The sequence below is a fragment of the Schistocerca serialis genome, chromosome 12 (assembly GCF_023864345.2).
Source record: "Schistocerca serialis cubense isolate TAMUIC-IGC-003099 chromosome 12, iqSchSeri2.2, whole genome shotgun sequence".
Lineage (NCBI taxonomy): Eukaryota > Metazoa > Arthropoda > Insecta > Orthoptera > Acrididae > Schistocerca > Schistocerca serialis.
Genome location: NC_064649.1, coordinates 148451657 through 148469669, shown reverse-complemented (window position 1 = coordinate 148469669; position 18013 = coordinate 148451657). Strand labels below are relative to the sequence as shown.

General features: G+C 45.0%; 1 protein-coding gene across 1 annotated transcript in view; it reads left to right on the top strand.

The window, feature by feature from the left end:
- Nucleotides 1-18013, top strand: part of LOC126428011 (acetylcholinesterase-like) — a 780456-nt gene that overhangs the window by 22028 nt on the left and 740415 nt on the right. The gene's annotated exons all lie outside the window — the stretch shown is intronic.

Sequence of the window (18013 nt, the reverse complement as noted above, 5' to 3'; positions counted from 1 at the left end):
CTATGGAAATAGCACCACAAAAACCTAAAAGGCGAGATTAAAAAAGTCTCTGAATCTAGCTGCCGGAATCACTTCTTGGTTAGACGTAAATTCGGAAAAGACGATGCTTCTATGGCTTTAATTAGCGTGCGGAGTTTAGAAGATGTTCCAGTTTGTGAACAACATAAAAATTCGGCTAAATGAAAACAAAAAAAGTCTCTGCAGACTATATAGTGAATGCAAGCGAAGTAGCGGGCGCTAAGCTAGTAGTAAAATAAGAGAAATCAGAGCTTGTACAGAAGGATTTAAATGTTCGTTTTACACATGGGCCTTTAGAGAGTAGACCAGTAGAGAAATAGTCAGGGTGGTTAGAAGAACCCTCCGCCATGCACTAAACTGTGAATTGCAGAGTAGTCATGTAGAAGTAGACCTGGGCAGCCGATAAGAGGCCCCTCATTTTCCATTAACGTGCAGTCCCCTCTCGCGGAACGAGTCGGACCGTCTGTGTGTGTGTCGGGGAGGGGGGGGGGGGGGGTGGACGGATATTCGGAATGCATGCGACGGATTTCAGGAGTGATGACTGTGTCTCACAGCAGGTGCGTTGTACGCTGCGACGTTTTATAGGCATTTTATTTATTGTAGTTAATTTTGCCACTTTGAAAGTAGTTCATATGTTCGAGAGAAAGTATAGACGAAGGAAGGAACACAGCTGAGGCCGTCACCGGCTGTTTAACCCTTTAAGTACAGTAATTGGTCATACCTGTAAAATAATGCACATAGAAGAGTTATCGGTAATAGTCTCCAACGATGAATGTAGTGCAAGCAAAATTTTATTGGCGCTCACTCTAGTGTCGGTTTATACAACTAATTCATCTTCCGCCACCCCTTTTTACGCTTCTCTTAGGAACGTACACCTTTCTGAGATTATTGAAGGTATTTTGAATGCGTCTGTGCAGCTACAATAAAACGCGTATTTTTGTTACCGAACGCATTTCGTTTTATTAAAATGATGCATCATCAGTGTCTGTGATGAAACATACTTGCGATCTGGCTGGCTTTTAGCATCTAAAAACAGTTGGTTACAAAAGACGTTGAGGTTACTTACAATATACTCGGTCGAGTCACGTTAATGTGAAGACATGTTGAAAGCCTGAACGACCACCTTTTGGAGCGCGGGTGTGATGAAGGCAGCCATCGAGGTTGTGGAGGGAACCGAGGGGAGTGTGGAGTCGTGCCGGCTGCAATGCCGTTGCCAGGTTTCTGAGTTGAGGATCCACGGTGCAAACAGCCCGGCCGAGCTGGTCCCACAGGTTCTCGGTTGCGCTTAAAACCAGGGATACGTTAAAAAAAGGGTGTCCACAATGAGACTCCAACATTTGAACTCACAAAATCTGACAGGAAACACAATTTATTGACGAACAAATACAGGGAAATCATACAGCAGCTCATCAAGTTTTCATACACAGGTGGACGGTTCAGCACACTTGAAAATAGGAGCCGCGGGTAGCGCGAAGAATAAGTCTATAATCGATTTCGTGCCATGTGTTGCGGAGCATCTGTTCTGTGACACAGTTGATGACAATTCTTATGCGCTGTTTCAAGTCTTGCAGGTCCTTTACTGGTGTAGCTTATACCCTGTCTTTCACATAACCCCACAAGAACAAATCGAGGGGTGTTATGTCGGGCGAACGTGGCGGCCAAGGAATTGGACTTCCACGGCCAATCCATCGTTGCGGGAATGTGTCATTTAAAATTTTTCGGTCATCAAGGCTCCAATGGGGTGGTGCACCGTCCTGTTGAAACATCACATTTGGCTGCAGGTCTGTTACCTGAGGCACGGCAAATTATTCCAACGTGTCCAGGTAGATAGCTCCATCCATAGTCGGCTCGTGAAATAAAAACGGCCCAACAATGCGGTTTGTCATCAAACCATACAACACATTAACTTTCGGACTGTCGCGCATGTGTTCCCTAGGTACATGTGGATTTTCGGACCCCCAGATGCGCACATTGTTACGATTGACAGCCCCTGACACGTGAAAGGTTGCCTCGTCAGTAAACATCGCGCGTGATAAAAATGTCTCGTCCGCGGCAATGCCATCTAACACGACACGTGCAAATTCTTCTCGCTTTGGTCTATCATCAGGCTTGATTTCTTGCACACACGTAATCGCTGATGAACCACTTTGTGCACCGTTGAACGTTTCATATGAAGTTCTCGTGCTGCCTGTCGCACTGACTTCTGTGGACTTTGTTCGAATGACCGCCACACTTGTTCCACACGATGTTCGCTGATCCCAGGCTTACCACCACCTTGCCCTTTCGCAACACTCCCAGTAGCCAAAAACTGATCACACCATTTTTTTATAGTTTTGAACGACGGGGGCGCTTTGTTGTAAACTCGACGAAAGTTTCTTTGCACTTGGGTCGCCGATTTTGTCTCTGCATACCACTTGTGCACGATCCTTCATATCCTCCATTTTGCTAAAACAATTTATCGCAGCTCCAATACGGACACTTGGCGTATCAGATTTGCACACCACGAACTTGTTGAGTAGCTCTGTCTGCCCCTTCAGGATTCACAGGTGCACCATCTGAAATGAGAAAGATATAGGATTTTTAAATGTTGGAGTCTTATTGTGGACACCCTGTATATTCGCAGTTGCTTATGTGGACAAGCATCAGCTGTAGAATGGAATGACGACAGTGAAAATTTGTTTCGACCGGGACTCGAACTCAGATTTCCCGATTATCGCGAGCGGTCGCCTTACAGTGTGGCTATCCGATCCACGACTGACGGCCAGACCCAAACGTATAGGCAAGTGGTAAGGCGACCGCAGGAAATCTAGGTTTGAGTCCCGGTCCATCTCAAATTTTCACTGTCGTCATCCCATTCTACAGCTGATGGTTGTCCATATCCCCAATTGTGGATACATTTAATGTATTTCTTAACGGATGTAGTCACCACAGTGCCTGCTCCTTTGGATATGCATGCATGTACGAAGAAAATTTGCACCGCAATTCATATATATATATATATATATATATATATATATATATATATATATATATATATATATACTGAAGCTCTTCGAACAACGCACGTACACTGCTAGTTGTCTGACACTTTTCATGCCCCGCTGGTAGATGCCAGTCTGCCGAAGTAAAACCAGACTGCAAGATGGGAGTGGGCATGGTTCCCAAGGATAGGTACATACTTGTGTTCATCCAATGTTTCTTCCAGAATGATGAGATAACCCAGTGAATGCCACGAAAACATTCCACAGACCACAATGGTCCATTGTCGAGCCTGGGCGCTGACGACGACTGTTCAGGATGTTTGCTTTCAAATGGCTGTAAGCAGTATGGCATTTACAATCTGAGGTCATCAGTTCCCTAGACTTAGAACTACATAAACCTAACTAACCAAAGGACAACGCATACATTCGTGCCCAAGGCAGGATTCGAACCTGCGACTGTAGCAGCAACGCGGTTTCGGTCTGAAGCGCCTAGAACCGCTCGGCCACAGCGGCCAGCGTGTTTGCTTTCAGACGTTTCATGCCGAGGGGGCATAGAGGTGGTCCATCTGAAAAGGCCACGTCTCCACAGTCAGTGGACGCCCAGTAGTGGTATCGGCGTGCGGACTGCAGCCTTCATCGCCGACGAGCATGAGTCGGCGTGGGTGCGTGACCAGGCGCCTGCTGCAGAGATCTATAAGCAGGAAGGCTCGCTGCTGGTAGGCGCTTGATTCATCTGGCCGGTCAGTTGCCCAACAGCTGCACCCTGTAACACCTCGGTTCAGTTTACAGTGATAAAAGCTATAGAAAGAATAATTTAAAATTAAGAATAGAAATAGTGTATAATCAGAGTTCGGTAATTGCAGATCCAAATTATTGTATATCAGCAAGTAGTTATACGTCTAAGTACACCAAAGCCACGGAAGCTCCGGCATGGAGAAGGCAGTGACGTTAAACTCTTGTGATGAAAAATCAATAAAAAGGCCTGATCGTCATTATTGCCGTCTTTTTTTCTTGATTGTTTCGTTAAAGGGCGGGGAACCCATGTCAGTCAGCGTGACAATAATTAGATTGGACATTATCGTGTTAAGATTTTTTTTTTCCTTTATTGGATTTCAATTCCCCCCGAAGGGGGCGCGCTGGCAGCAGCTTAGTACGCTGCTCTACAGCCTACAGACTTTTATTTTAAAAAATGGAAGAAGAAAAGAAACAGGAAAAACAGGCGATAAAACGGTGACGTAAAGTGTAAAATGGCGGAAAAATGCGGAAAGTTAAAACAGAAAGCAAAAGGGGTTGGCAATGTTAATAATAGACACAGGAATCAGACAAGTAACATAGTACACACACAATTAAAAAAACACGGCGACAGTCTGGTTTCTGTTCACAAGAGATAAATAGCACACCCAGCGACAGTATGATCGCCGTGTGCAACACTTCCCAGAAAACACAACACGGAACACTCACTGTAAAACACTGCACGAAAATGCGGCACAAAGATGACACTCCCGAGCCAAAGGCAGATTGGGGGGGGGGGGGACCTGGAGGAGGGGGAAGATCAAGGAAGGAGGAAGGAAGGAAAAAAAACGAAAAGGGGGGGGGCAAGGAGGGAGACAACTCATAAAGGGGGAGAGGGGCAGGGCAGACGCGAGAGGGAATGAGAGGAGGCAGAGGAGGGAAATGGAAAAGGACTCGGTGGAGAGAAGGGGGCAGAGAGAGGGGAGGTGGGGAAAAAAGACGATGGAAGGGGGGCAGAGGGAGCCCGGGAAAAGGACAGAGGAAAAGACGGGGAGCCGTGTTAAGATTCACGATAAACTGTTAGAATATTATGGAGATTAAAAGTGATGTAGGGTACGATCTCTGACTGTTGGTAGCAACGGAGTATTAAGGGGATTTTAGGACTTTAGTGCTAGATTGGAACTTTACTGACATATAGACGACAGAATCTCAAATTATCTGCTGATACGAGTGAATTCAGAGGTACCGGTATTCAGTTATTAACGTGTGGACTTTTGAAAGTGTCGTGTGGCGTTAGTTGCGAATCTGGACGTAGAGCGCGTGCATATCGGCATTTGCGGACTATTTACATTCCTCCAGGCCAGGAACCTTTTAAATAGGCCATCATCCATCACCATCTTAATCCTTGAATATAGAGTGAAAGTGAAATACAAGAGTCTTGTACTTATTTCATTTACCTAGTACTAATCAGTGAAGGTTCTACGGAACCAAAGCTATTGAGCAGTAAGTCAGCGCCATCTAGCGGAAAGCGTAGGCATTGACTAACACGCTAACTGAAGTGAACGTTTACGTGTTTTTCGGACTGCTTAATATGAACTTTTGTGGCTCTTTGACGTCCCCACTCCCTCCGAAATGTGGCGCACAATGTCTTAATCATAAAAGGGGAGAGTTTTAGCCGGGAAAATTACCAAATAAAAGCGATATTTCCAAGACTCGCAGTAATAGCAAAACCCAAGGCCCGCGCCTCATCGGAGAGTCGTCGCTGTCATGTCGGGAAGTAAAGCCGGACGATACATATCTACGAGCAGACGTCGACGTGGAGTACCTAAAAAGTGAACCACAACAGAGTTGGGGATGCTTCATCCTCTGTTCGCCCCGTCACATCTCTGCAGCCGTCCTTCACGCCTGTCTATGGCCCGACCTGGATTTCGCCACGCACGGTATGCTTTAACCATGCGGCACGCGAACAGTTAATAGACTTTGGAGAATCGGAAATGCTTCCACCCTTGACCCGAAAGCAAATGATGATGCCTGTCTCGATGTCAGATAAATCGCTCCGTTCCCGCATTACGAGAACTACTGCACTATTTACTCATTTCCCCGATTTGCTTTTATGTGCCCTCCGCTGCCAGTGCTGCCACTCGCCGTCTGTGAGTCGTTATTGCACATAAACGTCGAACATTGGCGGTGGTCACATAATATGACTGGATCATGTATTATGTCCGATTTCCTCTTACATCAAGAAAGCTTGGCTGCTTACATGTTTTGAGATATTTCGTCGTTTTCCAGTATTGTTAACACACTAAGTGGACAAAAGTCTCCGGACACCTGGCTGAAAATGACTTAAAAGTTCGTCGCGTCCTCCAACGGTAATGCTGGAATTCAATATGGCGTTGGCCCACCCTTAGCCTTGGCGACAGCTTCCACTCTCGCCGGCATACGTTCAATCAGGTGCTGGCGGGTTTCTTGGGGAATGGCAGCCCATTCTTCGCGGAGTGCTGCACTGAGGAGAGGTATCGATGTCGGTCGGTGACGCCTAGCACGAAGTCGGCGTTGCAAAACATCCCAAAGATGTTCTATAGCATTCAGGTCAGGGCTCTGTGCAGGCCAGTCCATTACAGGGATGGTATTGCACTGTAACCACTCCGCCACAGGCCGTGCATTATAAACAGGTGCTCGATCTTGATGAAAGATACAATCGCCATCCCCGAATTGTTCTTCAACAGTGGGAAGCAAGAAGGTACTTAAAACATCAATGTAGGCCTGTGCTGTGATAGTGCCACGCAAAACGACAAGGGGTGCAAGCCCCCTCCATGAACAACACTACCACACCATAACACCACTGCCTCCAATTTTTGCTGCTGGCACTATGCACGCTGGCAGATGACGTTTATCGGGCATTCGCCTACCCACATCCTGCCATCGGATGGCCAAATTGTCTACTGTGATTCTTCACTCCAGCCGAGCGGGATTAGCCGAGCGGTCTTAGGCGCTGTAGTCATGGACTGTGCGGCTGGTCTCGGCGGAGGTTAGAATCCTCCCTCTGGCATGGGTGTGTGTGTTTGTCCTTAGGATACTTTAGGTTAAGTAGTGTGTAACCTTAGGGACTGATGACCTTAGCTGTTAAGTCCCATAAGATTTCACACACATTTCAAAATCTTTCTCTTCACTCCACACAACGTTTTTCCACTGTTCAATCGTCCAATGTTTACGCTCCTTACACCGAGCGAGGAGTCGTTTGGCATTTACCGTCGTGATGTGTGGCTCATGAGCAGCCGTTCGACCATGAAACCCAAGTTCTCACCTGCCGACTAACTCTCATAATACTTTCAGTAGATCCTGATGCAGTATGCAATTCCTGCCACATCGGAAACAGTGGACCTAGGGATGTTTAAGGGTGTGGAAATCTCGCGTACTGACGTATGACACAAGTGACACCCAATCACCTGACCACGTTCGAAGTCCGTGACTTCCGCGGAGGGCCCCATTCTGCTCTCCCACGATGTCTAATGACTACTGAGGTCGCTGATATGACCTGGCAGTCGGTGGCAGCAATATGCACCTAAAATCAAAAACGTATGTTATTGGTGGTGTCCGGATACTTTTGACGACATAATGTATCTCTGTGGTGCTCATTTGGAATACTGTACAGAAATTTTTCAACCATATCTTTGTGTGCCCTATTTTTTATGCAGTGTCAGTTTTTACATACAAGGTATTTCACACTACAATTGTATAAATTTTTCGATGTGGTCATTGATCCACCCCTTCACTATACTTGTAGCAACTAAAACTTGCTGTCACCTGAAAACCACTCATTCATCAGTGGCAGGTTTCAATTATACCTACATCTCTCTGGTTACAATGTTAAAATTTCCTTTTGTCGGTAAAACAAAGTGGAGTTTAGACACTGATACCTCGCTAACATCCTAATATACCGGGTGATCAAAAAGTCAGTATAAATTTGAAAACGGAATAAATCACGGAATAATGTAGATAGAGAGATACAAATTGACACACATGCTTGGAATGACATGGGGTTTTATTAGAACAAAAAAAAAAAAAAAAATACAAAAGTTCACAAAATGTCCGACAGATGGCTCTTCATCTGATCAGAATAGCAGTAATTAGCATAACAAAGTAGGACAAAGCAAAGATGATGTTCCTTACAGGAAATGCTCAATATGTCCACCATCATTCCTCAACAATAGCTGTAGTCGAGGAATAATGTTCTGAACAGCACTGTAAAGCATGTCCGGAGTTATGGTGAGTCATTGGCGTCGGATGTTGTCTTTCAGCATCCCTAGAGATGTCGGTCGATCACGATGCATTTGCGACTTCAGGTAGCCCCGAAGCATGTCGGAAGTGGCGGCTGAGCACACGATCATCACCAAACGACGCGCGCAAGAGATCTTTCACGCGTCTAGCAATATGGGGTGGAGCGCCACCCTGCATAAACATCGTACGTTCCAGCAGGTGTTTATCAGCCAGGCTGGGGATGATGCGATTCTGTAACATATCGGCGTACCTCTCACCCGTCACGGTAGCAGTTTTGCTGTCCAGCGCCATTTGTCGCACATTTTGTGAACTTTGTTTTTTTTTGTTCTAATAAAATCCCATGTCATTCCAAGCATGTGTGTCAATTTTTACCTCTCTATCTACATTATTACGTGGTTTATTAAGTTTTCTAATTCATACTGACTTTTTGATCACCCGGTGGATGCAATTACGATAGAATACTGAGACAGCGGTTTATTAAACTTGGAACCGAGCAGAAATCATGTCGAAAACTTGTGAACAAGCACAATACCAGTATATATATAAAAGTGTAATGTCTTTACTTATCTTGTTGCAAAGCCATACTAGTTCACATTTCACTAGCTATCGATGACTGTTAAACAATTACATGATTCCTTTCCAAAAGTCTGCAGTTACTCATATACCAAAGTGGATAAGAAAGTTTCACGTGTTAACCATATGGCAAAATACTGTCCTCTTTGCGTGCTATCATTTGCCAAAATCTCGTTACGACATCTCAAACCGTTTGTGAGATATGACGGGTGTTTCGAGCATTTTGTTGTAGTGTTATCAGTGGAACGCGTGATACCAAATGTGTGGTCGGTATAACATAAGTTTTCTCTAAACTGGTGGTCGAGACCTCCTCTCAAGTCTTAAGAAAAATTCAATGTGTTAGCTAAATTTCGTACACTGCCATATATGGTCGAACTAATTTAGCGCCCGCTGCTTCGCTCGCATAGACTGTATGGCCCGCAGAGATTTTATTTGTTTTTATTTCATCGAATTTTTATGTTGTGACCAAATTGTAACACCTGCTAAGCTTTTCACGCCAATTAAGACCATATAAGCATTGTCTTTTCCGAGTGTACTTTTGACCAAAAAGCGATTCTGGTCACTGGAGTCCAAAGTTTTTGTTAATCATGCTTTTTGCGTTCTTGTGGAGATATTTCCATAGCAACTTTCATCCCCTAACAAATATTTATTTATATCTAACCGAGAAGTGAAATACCAATTTTCATAAATTGAGCTTTAAAATTTTCTTAACGTAACGAAGTATTTTCGTAAAAATTTTCATCCCTTATTGCATTCCCTTAGGGGTCGAAAGTCTAGAAACACAGAAACACTTTTTTTTTTAATTTCTCACCAACGAGTGAAATAGCAACTGTCATCGGTGAAGCCTTAAAAAAGGCTTTAGTAGTTCTTTACTAATTCTTTATTTTACACAAATTTTTTCCCTCTAAGTTACCCCCTTAGTGGCCGAATTTCAAAAATGCTGAAACACTTTTTTTTTTTCTGACCGAGAAACCAAGTACCAGTATCCGTAGTCCCAGCTTCAAAATGTACTTAATAGCGACATACTATAAAAAAACCTGAAGTATGAGATCCACACCCTATCCAAACTTCAAGTTTCTATCCTTAGCAGTTTAGGCTGGGCCATGATAAGTCAGTCGTCAGTCGGTCAGGACCTTGCCTTTTACACTGGAGTCCAAAATTAAAGCAACAAATGGAAATTTTCCAAGGCTGTGTTTATTTTGCTACAAAATACACTGAAGCGCCAAGTAAACTGGTATAAGCATGCGTATTCAAATACAGAGAGGCGAGGTACTGGCAGAATTAAAGCTGTGAGGACGGGTCGTGAGTCGTGGTTGGGTAGCTCAGTTGGTAGAGCATTTGCCCGCGAAAGGCAAAGTTCCCAAGTTCGAGTCTCGGTCCGGCACATAGTTTTAGACTGTATATAAGACAATAAGTGTCTGGAGCAGTGGTTAGATCGGTTACTGCTTCTACAATGGCAGGCTATCAAGATTTAAGTGAGTCTGAACGTGATGTAGAAGTCGACGCATGAGTGATGGGACAAAGCATATCGGAGGTAGCGATGAAGTCTGGGTTTCTCACGTACGACCATTTCACGAGCGTACCGTGAAAATCAGGCATCCGGTATGGAGACTACCTCGTGAATCCAGCACCCTTCATGTCAGCAGGGGAGTCTTGTAGCTGATGGAGGCTCTGTAATGGTGTGGGGCGTGTGCAGTTGGAGTGATATGGGACCCCTGATACGTCTAGACAGGTGACACGTACATAAGCATCCTGTCTGATCACTTGCGTCCTTTCATGTCCATTGTGCTCTCCGACGGACTTGGGTCATTCCAGCACGACACTGCGACACCCCATACGTCCAGTATTGCTAGAGAGACACTCCAGGAACACTCTTCTGAGCTTAAACACTTCCGCTGGCTACCGAACTCCCCAGACTTGAACATTAATGAGCACATCTGGGATGCCTTGCAACGTGCTGCCCAGAAGAGATCTCCATCCCCTCGTACTCTTACGGATTTACGGACAGCCCGTCAATTCCCTCCAGCACTACTTCAGACATTAGTCGAGTCCATGCCACGTCGTGTTGCGATACTTCTGCGTTCTTGCGAGGGCCCTACACGATATTAGGCAGGCGTACTGGTTTTTTTTGGCTCTTCACTGTAAACTGCCTCTAAAAGTGGAAGAACCAGCAATGATCAACTACATGAAGATGCAGAAGGCAACGGAAACCATTGCCTTAAAGACACGTAACGTGTATCCACAGGACATGTGGCCTGTAATTGAAAAACTTTCACGATGATCGCTCCGTTGTCAAAAGATTTGGGAATAGTCCCCTATTCAGATCTCTGGGAGGCGGTTGCCAAGGGGGACCATGAGAAAGGGGTTGAATAATAAACGAAAGGATAACGTTCTACGAGTAGGAGCGTGCAATGTCAGAAGCTTGAACGTGGTAGGGAAACTAGAAAATCTGGAAAGGAAAATGCAAAGGCTCAATCTAGATATAGTAGGGGTCAGTGAAGTGAAGTGGAAGGAAGACAAGGATTTCTGGTCAGATGAGTATCGGGTAATATCAACAGCAGCAGAAAATGGTATAACGGGAGTAGGATTCGTTATGAATAGGAAGGTGGGGCAGAGGGTGTGTTACTGCGAACAGTTCAGTGATAGGGTTGTTCTTATCAGAATCGACAGCAGACCAACACCGACAACGATAGTTCAAGAATACATGCCGAGTCGCAGAGTCGCAAGCTGAAGAGATAGAGAAAGTATATGAGGATACTGAAAGGGTAATATAGTATGTAACAAAAAAAATAAAAAATAAAAAAAACACTTCCTCCCGAACAAGCCATGAAGGCTCAGTAGTACCGACCGGCCGTCGTGTCATCCTCAGACCACAGGCGTCACTGGATGCGGATACGGAGGGGCACGTGGTCAGCACACCGCTCTCCAGGCCGTATGTCAGCTGACGAGACCGGAGCCGCTACTTCTCAGTCAAGTAGCTCCTCAGTTTGCCTCACAAGGGCTGAGTGCACCCCGCTTGCCAACAGCGCTAGGTAGACCGGATGGTCACCCATCCAAGTGCTAGCCCAGCCCGACAGCGCTTAACTTCGGTGATCTGACGGGAACCGGTGTTACCACTGCGGCAAGATGAAAATCTAATAGTCGTGGGGGGCTGGAATGCAGTTATAGTGGAAGGAGTAGAAGAAAAAATTACAGGAGAATATGGGCTTGGAACAAAGAATGAGAGAGGAGAATAACTGAGTTAAGTAATAAATTTCAGCTAGTAATAGCGAATACTCTGTTCAAGAGTCACAAGAGGAGGAGGTATATTTGGAAAAGGGCGGGTGATAGAGGATGATTTCAGTAAGATTACATCATGGTCAGACAAAGATTCCGAAATCATATACTGGATTCTATGGCGTACCCAGCAGCAGATACAAACCCATATCACAATGTAGTAGTGATGAGTAGTAGGCTGACGTTTAAGGCATTACTCAGGAAGAATCAATACGCAAAGAAGTGGGATACAGAAGCACTAAAGAATGACGAGATACGCTTGAAGTTCTCTAATGCTATAGATACAGCAATAAGGAATAGCTCAGTAGGCTGTGCAGTTGAACAGGAATGGCGAAAACAGAAGTTGGGGAGGAAAATATAGGTTAAACAAAGTAGCTAACTGCGAAGAAACTATGGGTAACAGAAAATTTACTTCAGTTGATGGATGAAACAAGGAAGTACAAAATTGTTTCGGGAGACTCAGGAATACAGTAATACAAGTCGCTGAGGAATGAAATAAATAGGAAGTGCAGGGAAGCTGAGACGAAATGGCTCCAAGAAAAATGTGAAGAAGTCGAAAAAGAAATTACTGTCGGAAGTACCGACTCAGCATACAAAAGTCAAAACAACCTTCGGTGACATTAAAAGCAAGGATGGTAACATTAAGAGTGCAACGGGAATTCCACTGTTAAATGTAGAGGAGAGAGCAGATAGGAGGAAAGAGTACATTGAAAGCCTCTATTAGGGTGAATATTTGTCTGATGTGATAGAAGGAGAAACAGGAGTCGATTTAGAAGAGGTAGGGGATCTAGTATTAGAATCAGAATTTAAAAGAGCTTTGGAGGACTTAAGATCAAATAAGGCAGAAGGCATAGGTAACATTCCATCAGAATTTCTAAAATCATTAGTGGAAGTGACAACAAAACGGCTATTCATGTTAGTGTGTGGAATGTATGTGTCTGGCGACATACCATATGACTTTCGGAAAAGAGAATTATCGCACAATCAGCTTAACAGCTCATGCACCTAAGTTGGTGACAAGAATAATATACAGAAGAATGGGAAACAAAATCGAGGATATCATAGATGACGATCAGTTTGGCTTTAGAAAAAGTAAAGGCACGAGAGAGGCAATTCTGACGTTCGGTTAACAATGGAAGCAAGACTAAAGAAAATCAAGACACGTTCATTGGATTTGTCGACCTGGAAAATGCCTTCGACAATGTAAAATGGTGCAAAATGATCGAAATTCTGAGAAAAATAAGGGTAATATACAATATGTACAAGAGACAGCAGGGAATAATAAGAGTGGACGACCAAGAACGAAGTGCTCGGATTAAAAAGGGTGTAAGACAGGGATGTAGTCTTTCGCCCGTACTGTTCAATCCGTACATCGAAAAAGCAATGATGGAAATAAAAGAAAAGTTCAGGAGTACAATTAGAATTCAAGGTGAAAGGATGTCAATGATACGATTCACTGATGACATTGTTATCCTGAGTGAAAGTGAAGAAGAATTACATAATCTGCTTCAGCAGATGAAGAATCTAATGAGTACAGAATATGGATTGAGATGAAATCAAAGGAAGACGAAAGTAATGAGAAGTAGCAGAAATGAGAACAGCGAGACACTTAACATCAGGATTAATGGTCTCTAAGTAGATGAGATTAAGGAATTCTGCTACCTAGGCAGCAAAATAGCCAATGACAGACGGAGCAGGGAAGATATCAAAAGCAGACTAGCACTGGCAAAAATAGAATTCCTGGTCAAGAGAAGTCTACTAGTATCAACCATAGGCCTTAATTTGAGGAAGAAATTTCTGAGATTGAAAGCTTGGAGCACAGCATTGTATGAAGGTTAAACATGGACTGTGGTGAAACCGGAACAGAAGAGAATAGAAGCATTTGAGATGTGGTGGTACGGACGAATGTTGAAAATTATATGGAGTGATAAGGTAAGGAATGAGGAGATTCTGCGCAGAATCGGAGAGGCAAGAAACATGTAGAAAAGACTGACAAGGAGAAGGGACAGGATGATAGGATACCTGTTAAGACGTCAGGGAACGACTTCCATGGCACTACAGGGAGCTGTAGAGGGCAGGAACTGTAGAGGAAGACAGATTGGAATACATCCAGCAAACAACTGAGGACGTAGGTTGCAGTTGCTACTCGGAGAGAAGAGATTGGCACAGGAGAGGAATTCGCGGTGTGTTGATGATTTCCCGCCCCCTCCCCCTCCAAAAAAAGGGGGTGTGATCACCTCTGGCATCAAACATAGACCAAACAACGACGCGGTTTGCTGTGAAAGATGACATCAGTCTCATATTGAGGCAATAAGGCTCATTCTTCCTGCAGAGCTGCTCGAAAGTCTTGGAGGGTGGTTGGTGGAAGCTGACGTCACGCAACCCGTCTCCCTAGTGCATCCCAGACACGCTCTATGGGATTCAAATCGGGAGAGCGAGCAGGCCGTGCCATGCATGCAAGATCTTCCATTTCCAAAAAAACGTTAACCATCTGTGCTGTATGAGGTTGTGCATTATTGCGCATCAGTACGAAGTCTGGACCCACAGCAGGCGCAACAACCGCACATGAGTTCCTCACGATACCTGATACCAGTAAAAGCTTCCCCATTCGCAATCGGGGAAAAAACATTGGCTCACTGTTCGAACATCCAGGTGGCATGTTGACGACTCCACTCTAGACGTTCCCTTCTGAGAAGATGCGTTAGAGGTAGATATACAGCTTGTCTCCAACAATAAAGGCAACTGTGCCGAATGACAATTACATGCATAGCTGTTCGAGTGGTCAACATAATCCCTGCCGACACCATCACAGATACTCCCAGATATCGGTCTCCTTACACAATGTTTGGATCCTGAAATCGTGTTCCAAATTCCGTCCAGATACGAATCCGTCGAGAATCACTCTCTAGACCAAATCGGGACTCATCTGTGAAAAATAACATTGGCTCACTGTTCGAACGTCCAGTTGGCATGTGGACGACTAGACGTTCCCTTCTGGAAAGACGCGTCAGAGGTAGACATACAGCAGGTCTCCAACAACAAAGGCCACTCTTCCGAAACTTTCTGCATACTGTTCGCCTCGCCACAACACGTCCAGTGTATGCTGCGAGGTCAGATGCCTGCTGTTGTGCAGTACTAAGGCGGTACTTCTCTCCCTGATGTCACACGTCGTCGGCCCTGCTCTGGTCTTCGTGATACAGTTTCGGTGTTCATAAACTGTCGCCACATCCGAGAGTGAACAGAACGGTTCACATTAAGCCCCCAGGCGACACAGGCTAGCGACTGTCCTGCTTCCATGCTTCCTATGCCTCTCAACCGCAAAGTGTGTGGTAGGCGTCTTCTCTGTGCCATACTGTACGGTCTGTACTGTGTACACAGCGATTGCGGATGTGGAACTACCTGACAAATACTACCCCGTTTGATGGGTGTCCTGACGTCATCGCTGGCCTGGTTGTCTGTTGACCAGAACGCTATCTTCCATGCGGAACACGATCTTACGGACACATGTTGACAGCTGGTATGGCTATATTTTGACTAACAAGAGGACGGCACGACCGTGGGGTCGGGGATTTGTCCGAAATTTCGTGTGGTGAAAGAGGACCCGTAACAGCTAACGTGGTTAAAATATTAGGACGCACTACCCGGAAAATCCCGTGAAAAATCGATCCAAAGTTTCTTAGGTGCCGTATGAGTATAAAATGTTAGTCCATTGCCGAGCCGCCCTCTGGTCTAGATGTTTAGAGGGCTCGGACCCTTATGCCAGAGATCTCTGGTTCTATTCCTCCTCTGGCACTTTTTTTCTTCTGTTTCATTTTCTTTTGTTATTCCACCAATTATTCAGAAAGTTTCCCAAACCTACATTATCTTCAACAAATTAGTTACATTATTGAATAAAAATTATTTTCTTTTTGTCCAACAACACAATTCATGGCGGTGGGTTTTCCATTTTTTATTGTAAATTATATGAGGAGAAACATTGGGTTTTTAATCAGAATAACAAAGGCGATTGAGAAACATTCAGTTTTTATACATATAATAATTATAAACAAGAACCGCAGTGGTAATTATCGTAAAAACGAACAAAGCAATAATTTTTGCGAAATCTTGCGCAACATATGAAAGCGGATTTTTTACAATCACAGGGCGTTTGCAATAAGTCTCTATAAAGACATGCCCCATTAACATTTACGAAAATGTTTTGCGTTTCTGATAATTTTGAGGCAAACCAGGCATATTGAATCATGTCTCGGAATGTTGGTGACGATAATAGATGGTGAATTATAGAATGAATTTTTATACAATCTTCCCGGGAATTAATTTCACGATTCTCCTGTAACAATGCGCTGCACTTTTGCAAGCAACAGAAGAAAAAAAAAAGTGCCGACGAGGAATCGAACCCGAGACCTCTGCCGTAAGGGTCTGAGCGCTAACCATGTTTTTTTAAATCTGATTTTGTTCGCTTTTGTTCGTTGCATCTGCTCGGGGCGGACGTCGTAAGACATCCGTTTAAGTTCGTTGTTGATCGATTAACTCAGTTTTTTATTACAGAGGGCAGCTAACCCTCTGCCCGAACACGCTGAGCTACCATGCCGGCGAAAAAGTGACGAACGCGACTCGATCCGACGACCTGCGATTACGGGGCTTGGACGCTAACCACTTTTTTTTTTAATCTGCTCGGGGCGGACGTCGCAAGACACTTGTTTCAGTTCGTCGTTGATCCATTAACTCAGTTTTTTTTTATTACAGAGGGCAGCTAACCCTCTGACCGAACACGCTGAGTTACAGTGCCGGCATAAAGGCCAGACGGCGGGTCGGCAATGGACTAACATTTTATACTCATAAGGCATGTAAGAAACTTTGGATTGATTTTTCCCGGGATTTTCCGAGTAGTGCGTCCTAGTATTTTAACCACGTGAGGTGTTAGGGGTCCTCCTTCACCACACAAAATTTCGGACAAATCCCGGACCCCACTGTCGTGCCGTCCCCTTGTAAGACGAACAGGACGCGGAAACAGCGGTTTGTTGCTTTAATTTTGGACACCGGTAAATATGAATTTTCTAACGTGCTAATTAGTTTGATCTGCTGAGCTTATTTGTTATTTGGTCCGCTCCTGGTAGCTGAGTGGTCAGGGCGACGGAATGTCATACCTAACGGCCCGAGTTCGATTCCCGGCTGAGTCGGAGGTTTCCTCCGCTCAGCGACAGCGTGTTGTGTGGTCCTTATCATCGTCATTTCATCCCCGTCGACACGCAAATCGCCGAAGTGACGTCAGCTGGAAAGACTTGCACCAGGCGAACGGTCTACCCGACGGGAGGTCCTAGCCATACGGCATTTCCATTACCAGAAAAGATGTATTTATGGCAAATCGGTTTACGTTTAAAGTACTTCTGCGGGATCAGAATCGAATCAAATGTTGTAATCTTACCAATTTCTGGATTAAATCTACGCTAGATACCGCAATTGAAGCTGTTATCCTCATAGATCCATCAGCTGCAGAGGTCTCCCTCATAAGCCATATACTAACGACCGTAACTTGTTTGCCCATTAATTTTAAGCATCTTCAGTTCCCAATCACGGATTGGTTGACAATAAACCACAATCAGTATCAGTGGCACGGGGGGGGGGGGGGGAGGGAGGGGTGAACAAATGGTTCAAACGGCTCTGAGCACTATGGGACTTCAGACCAAGTCTATGGGACTGCTGTGGTCATCAGTCCCCTAGACTTGGAACTACTTAAACCTAAGGACATCACACACATCCATGCCCGAGGCAGGATTCGAACCTGCGACAGCAGCAGCAGCAGCAGCGCGGTTCCGGACTGAAGCGCCTAGAACCTCTCGGCCACAGCGGCCGGCGTCCGAGTTGCAAAGTCAGAAGCGTGCTAAAATGGTTTGAGGGGCATTGCAGTGAACTCACATTGATGTCTTGCCCAGAAAATGTGCCTCATCTGTACCCTCTGGAACACATATCGTAATCCAGCTGCTCGACCGTAAAACAGCATCCCGTGATTTGCGGGGACTGGCTGTCCGGTGCGTAGGCATGTGGTTCCACATTCTTCTGAAATCCTGTCGAGGGCTTGTAGAATCCATGTCAAGCACAATCTGCGCTGTGCTGCGTCTCAGAAGAGGAACAACACGCTATTAAATACGTGGTCA